The following is a 16,676-nucleotide window of genomic DNA, read 5'->3' as shown; positions in this document are numbered from 1 at the left end:
CAAGATTTCAACCAAAATAGTCTGGTATTTATCCCTTTTCAGATGTCTTCTTAAGCCGTACAGTCCTGAAAGAATTTAAACTAGAAACATGAGCATGGTCCTTTGAAGTGGCTACAGAATCTCATGATCATTTCTGAATGGATACCCAATTAGAAATCTTAGACTGCCAATAACGAGCTAAACCTCAAACAAAAGCTGCTTAAATTGTCAACCTTTGGCACCTCAATATTTGCTAAATGGCACGACTGCAAGTTGAAAATGCAACCAACATTTTCTTGTTGATAAAAACAGCAGGGGCTTTATGCGAGATATTGATGCAACAAAATTGTAAAACAGAAAGACTCTTTTCTGAACATGTAAGAAAGGAGGTAATGTGAGCTTCAGAAAGACTACCCTGGCTGTTGGGTCCCCTCTACTGAGCCGACAGTTATGATGAAATGCTATAAAAAAAAAAAAAAGCTCCAGAAACTGTCAGGAAACTGATGTGAAGTTTCCTGACGCGTAGGCGTAGGGTAAGGCCGAGGAGACTCTTATCCTCATCCATGCTTGACCAACACTAATTCATCGAAAGAAATGAGCCTCTGACCACTGAAATTGCAGTTCTGATTATCTAAAAAGAAATATTTATCTTTTCCCTTTCTAAGAAGTATCATATTTATTAAGGACATATTTTTGTTCAAGTATACATACATTTAATTTTGATCTTTCTGAAAACAAGACAGAAAAAGTTAACAGAACCTACATATATTCAGGACAGAACATAACATAAAAGAGCCTATATTCCCCAAAATTGCAGCATAAATAGTTGCATCCAAAAGCCTACAAAATAAAATCATAGAGGGTTCGATTAGTCTCTACAAGATTTAGTTTAAAAAAAAAAACTGCTTGGTGGGGATCATCATTTCTTCCACATAACAAATAACCTTACACGCTTTGCTTTTCGTAAGATGCCAATGGGAGTGTAACAGTTTACATAGGTTACAATTTCTATTTTATTTAATCTGGTGTTAATGTTTAAAAGTGTGTTATTTTAACTCTTTCAGTTTCGTTCATTTCAACTTTGTGTACGTGGAAATCAAGAGTACAGATGCAATGGATAATTTGAAAAACAAAAACTGACCTTATGCTTACTGAAGATTCAGTCCCTTTTTTGCAGCTAGAGGAAGGTGCACACTCAATTCACAAAACACTCCCGGCACGAATTTAAAAATCTGTAATTATAAAGTTCTAATAATTTCTTTTTATTTCCATCAGGATGTTCTTAAGTTTAGGAGAATCACGACATTTAGAAGCAAATGGTTATTTTAGCATGGGCAGATGGCAATTTATCAGTAGTTAGTAGCTACGCGACTATCATTGTCCGCTATTGGGTTGGCAAAACTTGAAGACACATTTATGAATCAGAAGTTTTTTGCCAATAGAGTCTAGACGTAAAGCTACAGTAAGTAGACCCGTATTACTTTGTCAAATATGAACAGTTCACAAAGGATTCAATCAAAATTAGATAACCTGTTAAGGCTACTTTCTATTCACTAAATCCATGTCATTTGGATTTTCTATTAAAATTGAAATTTGCCCTTACTTCAGTGACAGAATTTACATGGTGCTTCGATTTGGTTTGAACAAGAAACTTCACCAAAGCATCATAGAATTCGTGAACCTAATCTGCATAATAATATTTAGCTTATTCACCAACAGTGCGAGAAAGTGATGAACAATGCAATAAATTATTAGAACACTTGAAGGTTTGCTAAGCTATCTATCCAAAGGTACTAAATATTGCTATAGTTTGCTTAAAAATTACTAAAAACGCAGTCTTTTTTAGAAGGAATAATGAAGTGCTCCGACTTTCTACTTGTACAAAATAAGGTTAAATTTAAAACTTTAAGAAAATGCCTAAATACTGTAATCTACTACTTTTTGTCTTAGAAGCAAATCTAAATACTAAAACACTGATCCTACTTCAAGTTTCTCACACATATCATAAAATGAATCCTACTCCTTTTTCAGTAAATCAGCTAGATACCATACCTAATAAATTTGCCAGAACATCATCTGCTTAGTGATTTCACCTAAGCAGAATACAACCAGTCAAAAATTACTTTGCTTAAAATGACCATCTGCCAATTACTTAGAAAAAATTTTAAAGCAAACTTGGAGACATGTAAACAAAAAGGTATTTACACGAAACTGAAAAACTAGCTTTTCTTTCCTTTTTTCTTTGCCTAATTGATAACCGTGATATTTTCTGATTCAAATTACTAAAAACAAAAAACTAATCACTATTGTTAGTCTGTAAAAGGAACTTAGTACCTTTTTAGTGACTCATTCATTCAAGGACAGAAGAAAAATTTCCCAAATTATTCAAGTGAACTTTTAAACAAAAAGAAATAAGACAAAGTAAAAATAATATTAATTATATTGTCCAGATAATGTTTCTATTTAACAATAAAAGAAATTCAAGAAACCTGATCACAATAAAAAAAAAATTATCTAAAGATGAAGGTCATTTTCTGTAATTAATATCATAGTTACCAGGTAATGACCAAACTGTTAATTGTTAACTGAATATTTACTTCAAATATTTAAGATAATACTCAGTGTTCCATTTTTAAAACTTACGTATTTATAATAAAGCAAAAACTCCGGTTATCTAATTGCTCGGAGATTAGATGCTAAGCTGGTGGCCTTGAGTTCAGTTCGTTAATCTAAAAAACTGAGAAATCTAATTCAATCCATTTAAACAAAATTACACTACTTTGCTTAGCCCAAAGCCTGTAAGATTCATTTAATGAAACTCAGCTTAAAATAATTAATTTTGAATATAACGCCATTTGTAATTATAAGAAAATCCTACCTTACTGTCCAAACACCTTTTCAGATTTAACTTAAATAATCCTTTATTAAACTCAGAAAATTTTATACACTTTTCTTGTTGAAATAATATTTATAGATTTCTCAGTTGATTTACTTATTTAGATCATAAATTTAATATAATATTTCAAATTAAAAATGCTTACCAGTCCAAAACGAAGTTGATGACGTAACACTCGCGATTTTGACTGCGGGGCACAAACGCAGGGCTACCGGAGACATTAGGGTATAATCCGTTGCAATTAAATTAAATTAAAATTTATTTTTGACCAAAATAGTGATTGTTAAATTAATGTATATTTTTTTCTTTCCCAAATTAATTTTAAAAAACGAAAAAAATCATAAATGACCTCGGTCAAAAATATTTTTTAATTTCAAACATTCTTAAGTAGCAATTTTAAAATTATTTTTATATAGAACTAATTTCTTTTGAACAATTAGATTCTTCAATTTTACAATACTACAATTTTATTCTGTAAATTATTAAATTCTATAAGTATGTACATTTGTATATAACAAGTGTAACCTTCTCTTTGTTTCAGTTCATCTTGATGACGCTGCTTACAGACGAAGTGTTATTAAATTAAGGTTTAATTGGCAAAGAGATCCATAATTTGTTAAAGTGTTGTTTAAAAGTGCTTTTGAAATTAGTGAAGAAAAAAATTAGTTTTTTATCAGTATTGTTCAGGAAAAATCTTAAACCGGATTGTTACCAGTCTTTGGTTAGTATAAATTTCAAATTTTTTACAATAGATCTGTTAGAGTGTTAGCCTTCGGCCTAGAGTTACTAAGGCATCCAAAATTAGGACATATCCATTTCTTTCATGTTTTGATTAATTAGAAATATCTCTAGAGGCCTCTGAATGAAATTTTAAGAAGGTTCTGATTTTTTTCCTCTCCTGAAGAGTCGAAATAATAGACTTAATTTTCATTGCTGTTTACTGCTCTTCCTGTCTTCAGACTATTAATTTGTTAGAGTAGGAGTTCTAGAGTCATGCCCCAGTCGTCAGTATAATCGCACGGCCTTGTTGGAATAATGTAGTAAATTTAGGTAAATAATATAGTTTTCTGCATGACCAGTTAAAAGTTTCCACCTACCACACTTGGAGCCTTTCTGAGCGTTTAGGAAAAAAGTATAAGGCGGCATCTTTTTATGCTTCAAAGGGGTCGGGGTCAAACTTCGGATATTGAAGAAGTCCTTTTTGAGGCTCTTTTGGGCTAGTAATTTTCTCAGAAAGATCTCCAAGTGGTTCTATTCAAACCTTGCATTAACTTAGGAGTATCTAATTGCTCAAAAAGAAGCCTGGCTTTTCTGAGAGGGTGATCTGAGCTTAAAGGACTTTATTGAAGCCTGTATTTCTGAAAGATTTTGGCTAGCTTATCCAAGTTTAACACCGGAAACATAGGTGACTCCTGATTCAAAATAGCAGGAAACTCGTGCTTTAAACCCGTTAAAGGCAAGTAAATACCATTCAAATAAATAAATTTTACCGACTTATTTAAATAGAATTTATCGAAAGTTTTTTATGATTAGTACTCATAAGTATCTCGTTCTATAAATTTTATTTGTAACATTTTTCTGAGAAAATTATAAGTACATACTTATTTAGTGAGATTAGGATCCCATAAATGTGTTATATGGGTGTATTATACGATTCTATCACTTGTTTAATATTGACGGGGATTAAATGAATTAATAAAATAACAAATTTGAAAAACAGTTCCGTGTAAGCATGTATGATTTTTATTTTCAATTTCATTCAAGAAAACCACAAGATTTTTCTTAAAACTTGCTTCTTATATATATATGCTTATATAGCCTAAGAAGCTTTCCTTATATATGCTTATATAGCCTAAGAAGCTTTCCTTAAACTCTTTTTCTTGAAAATTTAAATGGGTTTTAGAAGAAAAGTATTTAAGTACTCCTAGGTAAATAGTCTTCTGGTATTAGTATACCAGTAGTCTGGTGTTAATTTTAAATTCACATGATGATTTAACCGAAGTAAAACAGCCGAATTAACTTTTCAACGATTAAACAGATTTAAAAGAAAAGATGACCTAGACCTTTTCATGTAGAACCCGGTTTAAACTGGTGCGTTTTTTGTGTATGTTTATTTTTGTTTCTGTTTGAAGGATTTATCAGATTTGTTGCTAATATCTTAGAGAATGGTTGTTTACTTTTAACCCTGTATTTTTTTTTCTTTCACTTACAGATGTTTTTGTTTCTGTTTTCTAGTACAGATTCCAGACTTTTCTTGACACTTTAAATGAGTATGTCTATTACTCTTTGTATGTAATTTTTTTTTTTTGAAATATTTTACCAGAAAAATGTGTATTTTAAGGTGTTCTATTGAAATATTGAATTTACGCTTTCTTTGTTGCTGTTGATTCTATTACATTCAATACATTAGTAAATCTAATGCCAAAATTGAAAGTTCTTTAGGAGAAGTTGTTGAACAGAAATATTTTTTGCATTTAAGGACATTGACATCGAACAAAAAAAGCGCAGTTATATATATATATATTTTTTTTTACTTAATGAACGATTGCACTTGTTGCTTTAAAGACAGATAATGTTGAAACATTATTTAAAACAATGGTTGGTTTTTACGGTTTTTGCAAAGCTATTGAACTAACTTCCTTCCTGGTGAGATGCACCTTGCAGACTTTTAGGAATTAAAACTTCCCTAAAAGTACATTAAAATATAATTTGTCCAATAATTGCTATTAAAAAAAAAAGAAAAAATTCTGTATGTTTTGTGCACTGGTATTATCTTTAGAATGCTTTAGTTTTGGTTAGAGCTATTTATTGTTCCATGTCATGTTGTATATTTTCATCTTTTTGTACCTGTTTTATAATATTTAGAGTGTCTCTGTTAGGGATAGAAGTGAAAAAAGTTAGTAATGTGATGTGAGGTTTATTGTGAATTGTAGTTCTGTGTCTTTCTATTGGATATTATGTTGTATTTTTCATCCTAAATCATTAAAACTGTCCGGTAGGACAGTTGTATAAGGGTTGATCGTCAAAAAGTGCAAGAAAAAGCGTAACGTTAAAAAACACCCAACTTTGACAATTTTTTTCTCTTTTTCTATAAAAGATAAAATTCCCAAATTTTCTTTAAAATATAGGGCAAATCCTCCTTTATAACTGTAATTTTTTTGCAACCACCCAGACCTAATAGATTTCGAGAAAAAAGTTGCCGAAAATGAGCAAAAACGGCATTTTCAGAAATTGTTGTTGTTCTTCTTCTTCTTCTTCTTCTTCTTCTTCTTCTTCTTCTTGTTGTTGTTACCTTTTTTGTAAACAACGTAGCGCCTAAACGCGTGAACCGATTTTCATGAATGAGGTGTCAATCGATTCGGAATTTTATGTAGATGTGCCTTTTGGGGGTCTCGACGCTGTACACCGAATGGGAGAGGAGTTAGCCCCCTTTATGTAAGGCCCCCTTCAAAATTATTATTACTAATTACTCTGTAAATCTTAGCCCGATTTTGATAAAATTTGGTAGGATGATGGGGTTAGGGCTCCCCTATGTAACATTAAAGCGACGATCTGCTCTTACACTAGTTAAGGGGAAGTATAGCAATCGTTTCAAATTATCGACACGTGAACTGATTTTCATGAATGAAGTGTCATTCGAATCGAAATTTTTCACTTTAAAAGTCTCGTCGCTATGCCTCATATGGAGGGGAGTTTGCCCCACCCAAGTAAGGCCGTTTCTAAAACTATTATTACCAATATTTCTATAACGCTTAGTCCGATTTTGATAAAATTTAGCACGAAGAAGTGATTAAAGCTCCTCTACATGGCTGTGAAGTGCCATCATGCTCTTACACCTACTAAGAGGAAGTACTGCAATCGTTAAAATTATCAATGGGTGAACCTATTTACATTAATGAATTGTCGTTCGATTCAAAATCTTTGCCTCTTTGCCTTTTAGGGAGAAGTACTGTAATCGCCCGTTTATTTTTCTTACTCCTCTTAAAAGGAAGGTCTGAAATCGCAGTTTAAATTTGCATTTTACGTACAAATACCTTCCTATTTTATATACAAAGGCTTTCTCAAAGAAATTGTTATTGAGGATGGTTTGGGGACCGCAACTATAATCATTCTTTAAAAAGATCTCTCCAGTGGTAGTTACGGTTCCTACTTAACACCTTATCAGGTTATAATGATAGAATTGCTTATTCCAAATTTTAAAAAAAAACAGTAAAGCAGATATGTAACTTAGCAAAATAGACAAAAATGAAAATCTATCCAAAAGGTACAAAAATCTCCTTAACAAAAACTTACAGTTTTAAAAGTTAAGTATAAGGGTTGATTAAACGCCAAAAGGTACACAAATCAGCTAGTACCCAACATTTCATTCATGGTTAGTTGATATAATTTAAGTAATTTTGCTGCATTAACTTTTCCTTCACATTTTTTAGAATTTATTAGATGTCACAGACCTTATGCTGGCCATTTTCATCTACAAAATATTTGTTCAAGTAGCACTGTAGATTGACTGTAATATCTAGTTATTTATAATAATCAAACTATTAATTACAGGTTAAAAAGAGAACGTTATAAAAAATAAAAAAAATTACGAGGCTACAAAATTTAAAAACTTTTTAAAAAAAATGCTTACACCAACATACATCAATGATTTCGATTATTTTATTTTTAATAAAAATCGTCGGTTTAAGTTTATTTTTCGATTAAAGTAATTGTTATTTTATGTAGTAGTCAAACGTTTATAATAATAGGTAATAATTATCTGGCTTTATCGCAAATAATATAGTTTTCTTCAATCACACTCTCAATGTAGCTGTTCTTCTATATGTTATGTAATATAAAATAAATAAGATATGCATATTTTTTAGGACAGCTAATTATTCCAGTATTTTACTATAAGTAAAATTAGGGAGACTAAATTAAATTACAATTGAGAAATGAATAATTGTTGTTGAATAATCTACTTGTTATTAACTGTGTGTTATTTGTGCTCACGAATATTTCGGTAAGACGAATTCAAGTCTGAAATATTGTTTTAAATCCTCCGTGATTCAAATTTAAACAGTAGCCGACTCTAACTTTGTCTTTTTCTACTTTAACATGCATGTATAAGATGTGACAACTTCAGAATAAAGGGCATATTAAAGATAAATCCGAAGAATAATTTGGAATAGAGTTAAAATAAAGTACCTATTTAAAAACGAAGATATAATATACATTTTATCATAATTATAACCAAATAATATTATGAACGAACTGGCCAGCATAAGGGTCTGTGACATCTAATAAATTCTAAAAAATGTGAAGGAAAAGTTAATGCAGCAAAATTACTTAAATTATATCAACTAACCATGAATGAAATGTTGGGTACTAGCTGATTTGTGTACCTTTTGGCGTTTAATCAACCCTTATACTTAACTTTTAAAACTGTAAGTTTTTGTTAAGGAGTTACATATGCACTAAATATTCAGAACTCTTAAACACATGCTAGGTTTCTATAATTTTATTTCACTATTTTTACAAAAAATGTTTTTAACGGTTAATCAACATTTTTTTTTAAAAAAAAAACATAGTTATTTCCCTCACACAATCAGTAAGTGAGGGTATGAGGTAAAACCACAGTTGAAGGCAAAATTCTTTATCCCAAACTGATGAATCAGTTCATTGATGATGCCTGAAAGTCTGAAATCGATCAGAGAAACAAAAGTATGCGCACTATGACGGCTAAACTAAGCGATTTATAGTAATAATTAATTATTAATAGCTGCCAATTATTAATATTTATTTTCTTTCTTGCAGAGATCGTGCTGCTTTAATTATTTACAGTAAACATATTCTGAGAAACAATCTCATCAAGAAAGTGGGTTTTATTATGAATTAAATAAATAATCTTAAAATCAAAATGTATGGAATACTTCTCAAATCAATCCCTAACGAAAAAAATTCTGGATAAGCCTGTGCATTTTTACATGATGTTGAAGGTAACGTAAACATTTAGTAAACTGAGTAATATTTTAAAAGAAATTTGCCCTCTATAAGTAGATAGTTATAAAGTGAAAGAGATTTTTTTTTAATTGATTGATTGGTTTCTTTTTTATAATTTGAATCGAACGTTCTAATAATAATCAGAGAAGTATTCTGAACAGGTTTTCTTGCATCACTCTGAAATTCTGACTTGAAAGTTCATTTGTACCTTTCTAAAGAAAACTTCTTCTGTTGAAATTAACGTTAAAATCATATTTCATAATTCTGCAGGTTAATACTGCCTCTTCATAACAGGTAAAAATCCAGTCTATTTTAAAACTGTTTATAATAGTGGAACTGTAGTTTGATGCACTTTGCATTCTACGACATTCATATACAAACACATTAAGCCTCTCCCTCTCCACTACCCTCTTTGTCACTACCAATGTTTCTATCTCTCTCTTCCGCTGTATCTATAGTAACTATCACCTGAAAAGAACCTACCATTCTAGTCTAGTTTAATTTAAACCTTACCTATTTTATTTATATCTACATCAACAATTGTAACTCGCATTATTATCCGACCTTGGGTGTTTTGCAATTGTGTTCAATATTCAACACTATTGCAGTAAGCTGGAATTAAAACACTCTGTAAAAGTTAATACGGTGAAATAATTTATAGATCAAGTAAAAAAAAAATTTTAAGGAAAATTTTTGACGCAATAATTATACTATTAAAATAAATGTTAAATTCTTTTATTTTTTCTTAATAGTAAAGTGTTTCATTTTCAAGATTGAATTTTCATCGATTTCAAATGTATATCGATGATCACAAAAAGCAATGTTTTTGCACAAACTCTTATGTGTCTACGAAAGTAAATGTATTGCTATTCATTTTAGATTATTCTCGCATTTAGTATGCATTCAGCACGAACACTTTTTCTTAATGAAATAGTTTCTGAGAAAATGTTTACTAAATAATTTAGGCAGTATGATCCTCTTTAAGCTATAAAATAAACAATATGACTTTGTTTAGCCATTAATAATTATGGAACTATTTTAAGCTAATAACTTCCGATTTCTGAACGACTCCCAACACAGAAATTTGAGGGCAGAGGGGCTATCATGTGATACTGCTGGAATGATGAGCATCTGTATATATTTTCAAGATTTTTTTTTTTTTAGGGTTTTTAGGAGAAAGGGGCATTAAAGGGCATACTTTCTGGCCCCTAGAAGGAAACCTTCAAATAACCTGAGCCATCATAACATTCCACAACTACAATCTTGACGTGAAGACCCAAGAGTTTAGTTGGCTTCAATGAACTATGACTACAGTCTGAACAGTCGCAAACCCCTTTTAACGGCAAGTTGAAGATCCGTTCACCCGAAACTTAACGGAGGATAGTGCAGTGTTAAAGCTCAGGACCAGGAAAACAGTCCACTCGCTAAAATAGACTGTCATTCCAACCACTACAGATCTATCCGTGTAACACCTACAATAATTATTGTTACAGGTGACATTGTTAACCTATGTTTTCCCTATAAGGTAATCTGACTCAGTAAAAATGGCCAAAAATATATGTAAGTTCATAAAATTCAATAATACTACGAGTATACTTTCAGCTTTAAGCGAAATAATTAATCAAACTTATTTGCTCATTAATTTCATTAACAAAATTTAGATTAACTTTGTACAGACAGTTTTAAATTAATCTCATTTCCAATTTCTACTCACTGTATCAGATTGTTTGTCCAGTAACCAAGGAAACTGATAAAAACATCCGCCAAATTGATCACATTTGAATTAATAATATATAACGCTAAAGAACTTTCAAATTGAGCATGTTAAGTGGACATTCAAATTTAAATAAAAAAAAGGTAATGATATTAGTGGGCCTTATTCTAATATAAGTAAATAGTTTAGCCTGAATAACTCTTATCACTATCTATTTAACTTACTCAATTAATTATCATGATTTTGCATAAATTATATTATTTTTATTTTTAACTATTTATTAGGTAACTTGTTTCAAGGTAAATCAACTTAGTACAAACATTTTGTTCCATTTTCTTTTTTGGCTTGTTAACTATTTGTTGTCACTCTCCTAACGGTAATTATGAAAAATTTCAAAACGTGCGTTAACGCTAAAATAGGTTGTTAAAATGAGATAAAAAAAAAAGATAAATGCAGACACAATAAAGCATGTTTATTTACAACTTTTAAGATGTTTTAAAAAACAACAACTTTTTCCTTTGTTTTCGTAGATATTTTTTTGTTTTTTTAAAGAAACGGTTATCATGCTGTAATGTAGTGAGATTCAAGTTATACGAGGGTCGTTTGAAAAGTCCGTGCAAAGTCAGAGAGATAGCACTACTGGCGCGTATCGAGCTTATGTTTAGTTAGTAGCATCTCTTGGAAGAACACACACCAAGTTTCAGCCAGATCGGTCTATTTCTTTGTGTTTGGCATTCGTTTGAATCGAGGAAGTCGAGTGATTTTCAAAAAATGGACGAAAAAGAATTTCGTGTGTTGATTAAACACTACTTTATGAAAGGCAAAACGCCTCAGGAGATTAAAGAGAAGCTTGATAAACATTATGGTGACTCTGCACCTTCGATTAGAACAGTTTATAAGTGGTTTCAAAATTTTCGGAGTGGCCATATTGGCACAAGTGACGCTGAACGTTCTGGACGCCCTGTTGAGGTTACTACTCCAGAAATCATTGATAAAATCCATGATATGGTGATGGATGACAGAAGAGTGAAGGTGCGTGAGATTGCTAGTGCTGTGGGCATCTCGAATGAACGGGTACATAATATTTTGCATCAACATTTGGACATGACAAAGCTATCCGCAAGATGGGTGCCGCGATTGCTCACGCTTGACCAAAAACGAAATCGTGTGAAGTGTTGCAAGGACGGTTTGCAGCTGTTCCAGAAGAATCCGCAGGACTTTAAGCGTCGTTTCGTCACTGTGGATGAAACATGGATACATCACTACACTCCTGAGACCAAAGAACAATCTAAACAATGGGTTACCAAGGGGGAATCTGCGCCAAAAAAGGCGAAGACCGTTCCTTCGGCCGGAAAGATTATGGCGACTGTCTTTTGGGATTCGCAAGGAATAATCCTCATCGACTATCTGGAAAAGGGTAAAACTATTACAGGTGCATATTATTCATCGTTATTGGACCGTTTGAAAACCGAGCTGCAAGAAAAACGCCCACGATTGGCCCACAAAAAAGTCCTTTTCCATCACGACAACGCATCAGCTCACACCTCAGCAGTTGTGGTCGCAAAATTAATGGAAATAGGGTTCCAACTCGTTTCACATCCCCCCTATTCTCCAGACTTGGCTCCCTCGGACTACTATTTGTTCCCTAATATGAAGAAATGGCTGGCGGGAAAAAGATTTTATTCAAACGAGGAGGTGATTGCAGAAACGATTGGCTATTTTTCAGACTTGGACAAATCCTATTATTCGGAAGGGATCAACAAACTAGAGCAGCGTTGGACGAAGTGTTCAACATAGTGTATGGAGACTATGTTGAAAAATAAAAAAGGTTTACCCCAAAAAATTAAGTAGTTTTTACTTTTTCACGGACTTTTCAAACGACCCTCGTAGGTACTGTAATGTATCATGCATTCTGTGCTTCAATTGTAGGTAATTCAGTTATTTCTCTAGCGATTTATTAAGAATCATTTCGTTAGCCGGTCTAGAATAGGAGGAAAAGATATTTATGGAATTAAAGGCTTACTCTTTCTTAAATTAAGTAGCCAAAAGTTTTCTTTGAACATGAGATTTTAATAAATTTTTAGTTACGTTTAATAATTCCACTGGAATAAACTAGCCAACCTAAATTTATAGTATCTCCCCTTTCTGAAAAACAAAAAATTCTACTACTTACGTACTTCTTTCACTTCTCAATACTCGTAAGTTAAAGCCCATCACTATCTCGATCTACCCTAAAACGGATTCTCCTGGCTAATGTATTGAAATAAAAACAACTGATCTACTTTCCAACTAAAGAAGTTGATCAAGAACGCGATTGTACTTGCATATTCTTTGAGAGGGTTGAGGTAAATCCAATATGTCTGCGAATAAAAAAGATTCAGGGACTTGGGAAATTACCAAGGATTGGAGAAGAATCTGTTCTCTCTTACAGTCTGTGATTTCTTCGATATGTGGAACTGTTGAGGGTGCTGTAGGAACTGGCCTGGCTCCTGTTGACAGCACAATAGATCTTTTGTAAAAACAATACATGTAAAAGTTGCTATTGGTTGATTCAGTTCTGAAATCTAAAGCTTCAGGTTCCTGAACGTTTTCCTTTTATTGAGATATTTTGTTTAAACACATAACCACATGTTTGGAGTAACTGAACTAGTATCAGTATAGACAATTCCGGTGGAAATCTGATATAGACAATTCGACTCGATCGCAAGACCTATTTCCTCACATCTGTATTTATTTAGGAAAAGTTTTATGCCAAGACTCATGAGACGTACAGTGTTAGTTTCCTGTACCATAGGATGAGAGGCAAAAAGTGTCTGTTGGGAATTAGCTGGAATTGAATAAAGGAAAGGATACTCGTTCTAGAACTGCAAGGAAGTAGCCACAATCCTTGTGACAGGAGTACTTTTATTTTTTTTTAAAAAAAAGCAATCTAACCTTTCTCTTTAGACCATCATCTTGCCTTAGCTAAAACACAGAATAATATTGCTTTTTATTGCTCTATTTTATTGAAAGATAATGAAAATATGGTGATCTTTTATTTGTGTTAGGAAAGAAAACAATGACGTCAGTGTGAGATCCGTATTCTGCAGTTGGTTCTGCTGTTAATCATATCTGAGGATTAGCTGTCGATCAGAATAAATTTCTCAGCACAGTTATAAAAAGAAAAGAAAAAGGTTTTCCCTTTTAAGGTAAACAAAATTCGATTCAAGAGTGAAAGGGTTGGAAACCATTTCCTTATGATTGCCTTGCTTCACATTAGCTTTCTTAATTGGCTTAAAGGTCCTTTTGATTGTTCAAAAGGGCCTAAGAAAGTGGGATATTACCACTGGATCTGCAAAGTCTCTAAAAAGAACAGCTATAGTAAAGCGAGTTATCAAGGGAAAAGATTTCAAATAGTTTAGTAAATTTAAACTAATATTTGATTAATAAATCCATAGTAGTATTGAAGACTTAAGATAATTGGAATAAGTACTTTTTCTTCCTAAATATTGTCCTCTGAGGACAATTTTTGTAGCGACAGTAATTTGATGACCTTAATGGTTTTATTTTGTGCCAACTATTGCATTTTTAAAGATTTTCTTTTTTTCTCTTAATCTCATTACCACTGTAAGTGTAAACTCATTATAATTATAAACAGCCTTTTTGGTGTACGTAATTAATAAATTTAGTATAGATCAATGAAAGTAATTTAGTTTTTTTTTAGTAAAAGGGCTGCTAGAATTCATTTACTTAGAATATTTTGTTTTACTTTGCAGGCGGAATCGCAACAGTCGATTTATTGAAGTTCATTCTAGTCTCTGCTGGCTACTTGGTTATCAACTATGATACGCTGGCTACTTGGTTACCATCGAAGATACGCTGGTTATCAACGATGATACGCTGGCTACTTGGTTATCAACTATGATACGCTGGCTACTTGGTTATCAACGAAAATAAGCTGGCTATTTGGCTACTGGCCTATATTTCGAACTAATCCCTGCTGAATACTTTAGCTGACACGATCTGTTTTTTTTATTTTTTATTTACTATTATTATTATTTATTTTTTTACAAAGCACGGTAGGCTTAAATAACACGTTCGGTAGTTAAACTGTGTTTTGCTCACCTCGTATCTTTGGTTGGGTTAGTTTATAATGGTTAGTTCGCAATATGATGAGATGTTTGAATTCAAGTAGAGGAACTAAAATATTGTAATAAAACCATGGTTCTTGCGCTCCTAGAGTTTAGCCCAGAGTGAGCCCGATTTGTTGCTGCGGTTCCCCAGTAAATAGCCACGGAAACAGACCCTGCCAATGAACTAACAGAAGCTCCTCGAAAATAAAGTGGGGAAATAATACACAAGAGATTACCATTCCTGTCAACCAAAAAAAAATGCGGCATTTTGGCACGATCCCTCCTTTTAATATTTAACATATATCAATAATGTGCAATATCTTGAAATGTACATTAAAGAAAAGCCTATCTTTACTCAAAAATCCCCCAAAATTTGGGAGGAATAAATTTTTCTTTTGGAGATGGGATATTTTAAGTAGATTTATATTTCCGAAGAAGTGGATACAGTTTGTACTTGAACTTTACAAAGAAAAGATCAAATTTGTTTTCAAGAAAATAATTAATAAGTAAAATGGATTTCAGGATGATCGATTAATATTTACCAAAATATGCTTCCGAATGGTCTGGATGCCCTAGAAACACTGAAACGGATTTGCGATTTTCTATTAAGTCCAATTTTTACTACACCATTCATAGCTCACACGCACAAAAATACGTACAGACAAATTCATTGAACAGTTTACTCTAAAACTAGTCAAAGCTAGGAAATTTCCAATTCAGTAATTCAACTGAATGGGATAATCACTGGTAGGAAAATTTAGAAACCTATTTTGAATAAATTTAGTAAATCATTCAGTTGAATTTAAAACTACCGGCAACATTCTAGTCAAATTCAAATTTTCCATCTGCCCCCAAGATAAATCAATTTCTAAAAAATATTACTTTTTCACTATCAGAAGCCTCTCCACCCAAATTTCTGGATACCAAGTAAAAGAGAGAATGAAAAGTAAAAATTCTTAGTTGTAGATAAGATCTTTTAGGCTTCATTTTCAAGCTAAGCTTTCTATTATTTCTCCCAAGAGGCCGGGTGGAAAACTTGAAACTTTTAAACTTAAAAACCTTTTTGATCGTGAACACTTACTTGGTCGTGTATCCAAAACAAGATAGCAACTGGCCTTCATGAGTGCGCTAAAACACCAGCAATTATCACAACACACAACACACCAGTAACGTTTTGACACCAAGTTTGTTGATAATATTTTTTTTTAAACAATAAAACACCCAAAAAAAATTTAAAAATAAAACATGAAAGACGCACGTGTCTAGGAGGTGGGTGGGGAAATAATAAACACTACGCTTAAGTAAACTTTAACTGACACTTGTAACGTTTTGACTGTTACGTTCAACCAACAACAACTCTAATACTAGAGAGTGAAGTCGTACCGGCCGATCGTGTAATATTGAAGCAACGGAGTTGACGGCACCTAGCGGCCACTCTGTTTACTAAAATATTCACTTTCACTAAGTTATTATTTATTTTATTTGATTTTTATTTTTATTTATTTCGGTTTAGTTTTTTTCTGCTCGTGCGTGACTATAGACTGATACAGGTGTTTAAAATTCAAACTGTTTAGGTAAAAATTTTAAATTTATTTTGGTTGGAAGATTGGATATTTGAAGTCAAGCCTTTTTATTTTATTTTTTATTTTTAAATTACTTTTATGTGTAATTAGTGACCTACAGACCAAGCCAAAGTATAAATTTATTTAAAATTAATACTAAAGTTGTAACAATAATCGTACTGTTAAAAAAAAAAAAAATCAACTTATTTATTCAATATAATTAAGCCTCACGTTCGAGGTGCATTAATTTCCACAATTTGTACCGATCTGCCTTTCCTAAACCCGCATTGGCTATTCGGAAGTAAACCTTTTGACTCCAGCCACCATTCCAACCTGTTTTTCACCATCCTTTCGAACGTCTTCATGACGCAAGAAGACAGCGAAATTGGTCGATATGACTCACATTGGTCCCTATTTTTATTTCTCTTCAA

The 16,676-nt window shown here is 32.1% G+C and overlaps 1 long non-coding RNA gene across 3 annotated transcripts; it reads left to right on the top strand.

The window, feature by feature from the left end:
* Positions 1-3,422: 3,422 nt before the first annotated feature.
* Positions 3,423-16,493, top strand: LOC141450796 (uncharacterized). Of its 3 annotated transcripts, none has more exons than XR_012456329.1 (6): positions 3,423-3,596; positions 8,672-8,853; positions 10,022-10,350; positions 10,580-10,714; positions 13,619-13,759; positions 14,327-16,493. It is a non-coding gene; the product is annotated as an uncharacterized lncRNA (long non-coding RNA). The 3 variants fall into 3 exon arrangements; XR_012456328.1 differs by having other exon boundaries at positions 10,022-10,417; XR_012456327.1 differs by lacking the exon at positions 10,580-10,714.
* The last annotated feature ends 183 nt before the right edge of the window (positions 16,494-16,676 follow it).

This window comes from Rhodnius prolixus, unplaced genomic scaffold (assembly GCF_049639745.1).
Source record: "Rhodnius prolixus isolate KJV_2025 unplaced genomic scaffold, Rpr scaffold_8, whole genome shotgun sequence".
NCBI classification, from domain to species: Eukaryota; Metazoa; Arthropoda; class Insecta; order Hemiptera; family Reduviidae; genus Rhodnius; species Rhodnius prolixus.
Note: the sequence above shows the minus strand (reverse complement) of the source record. Positions and strands in the feature narration are given on the sequence as shown.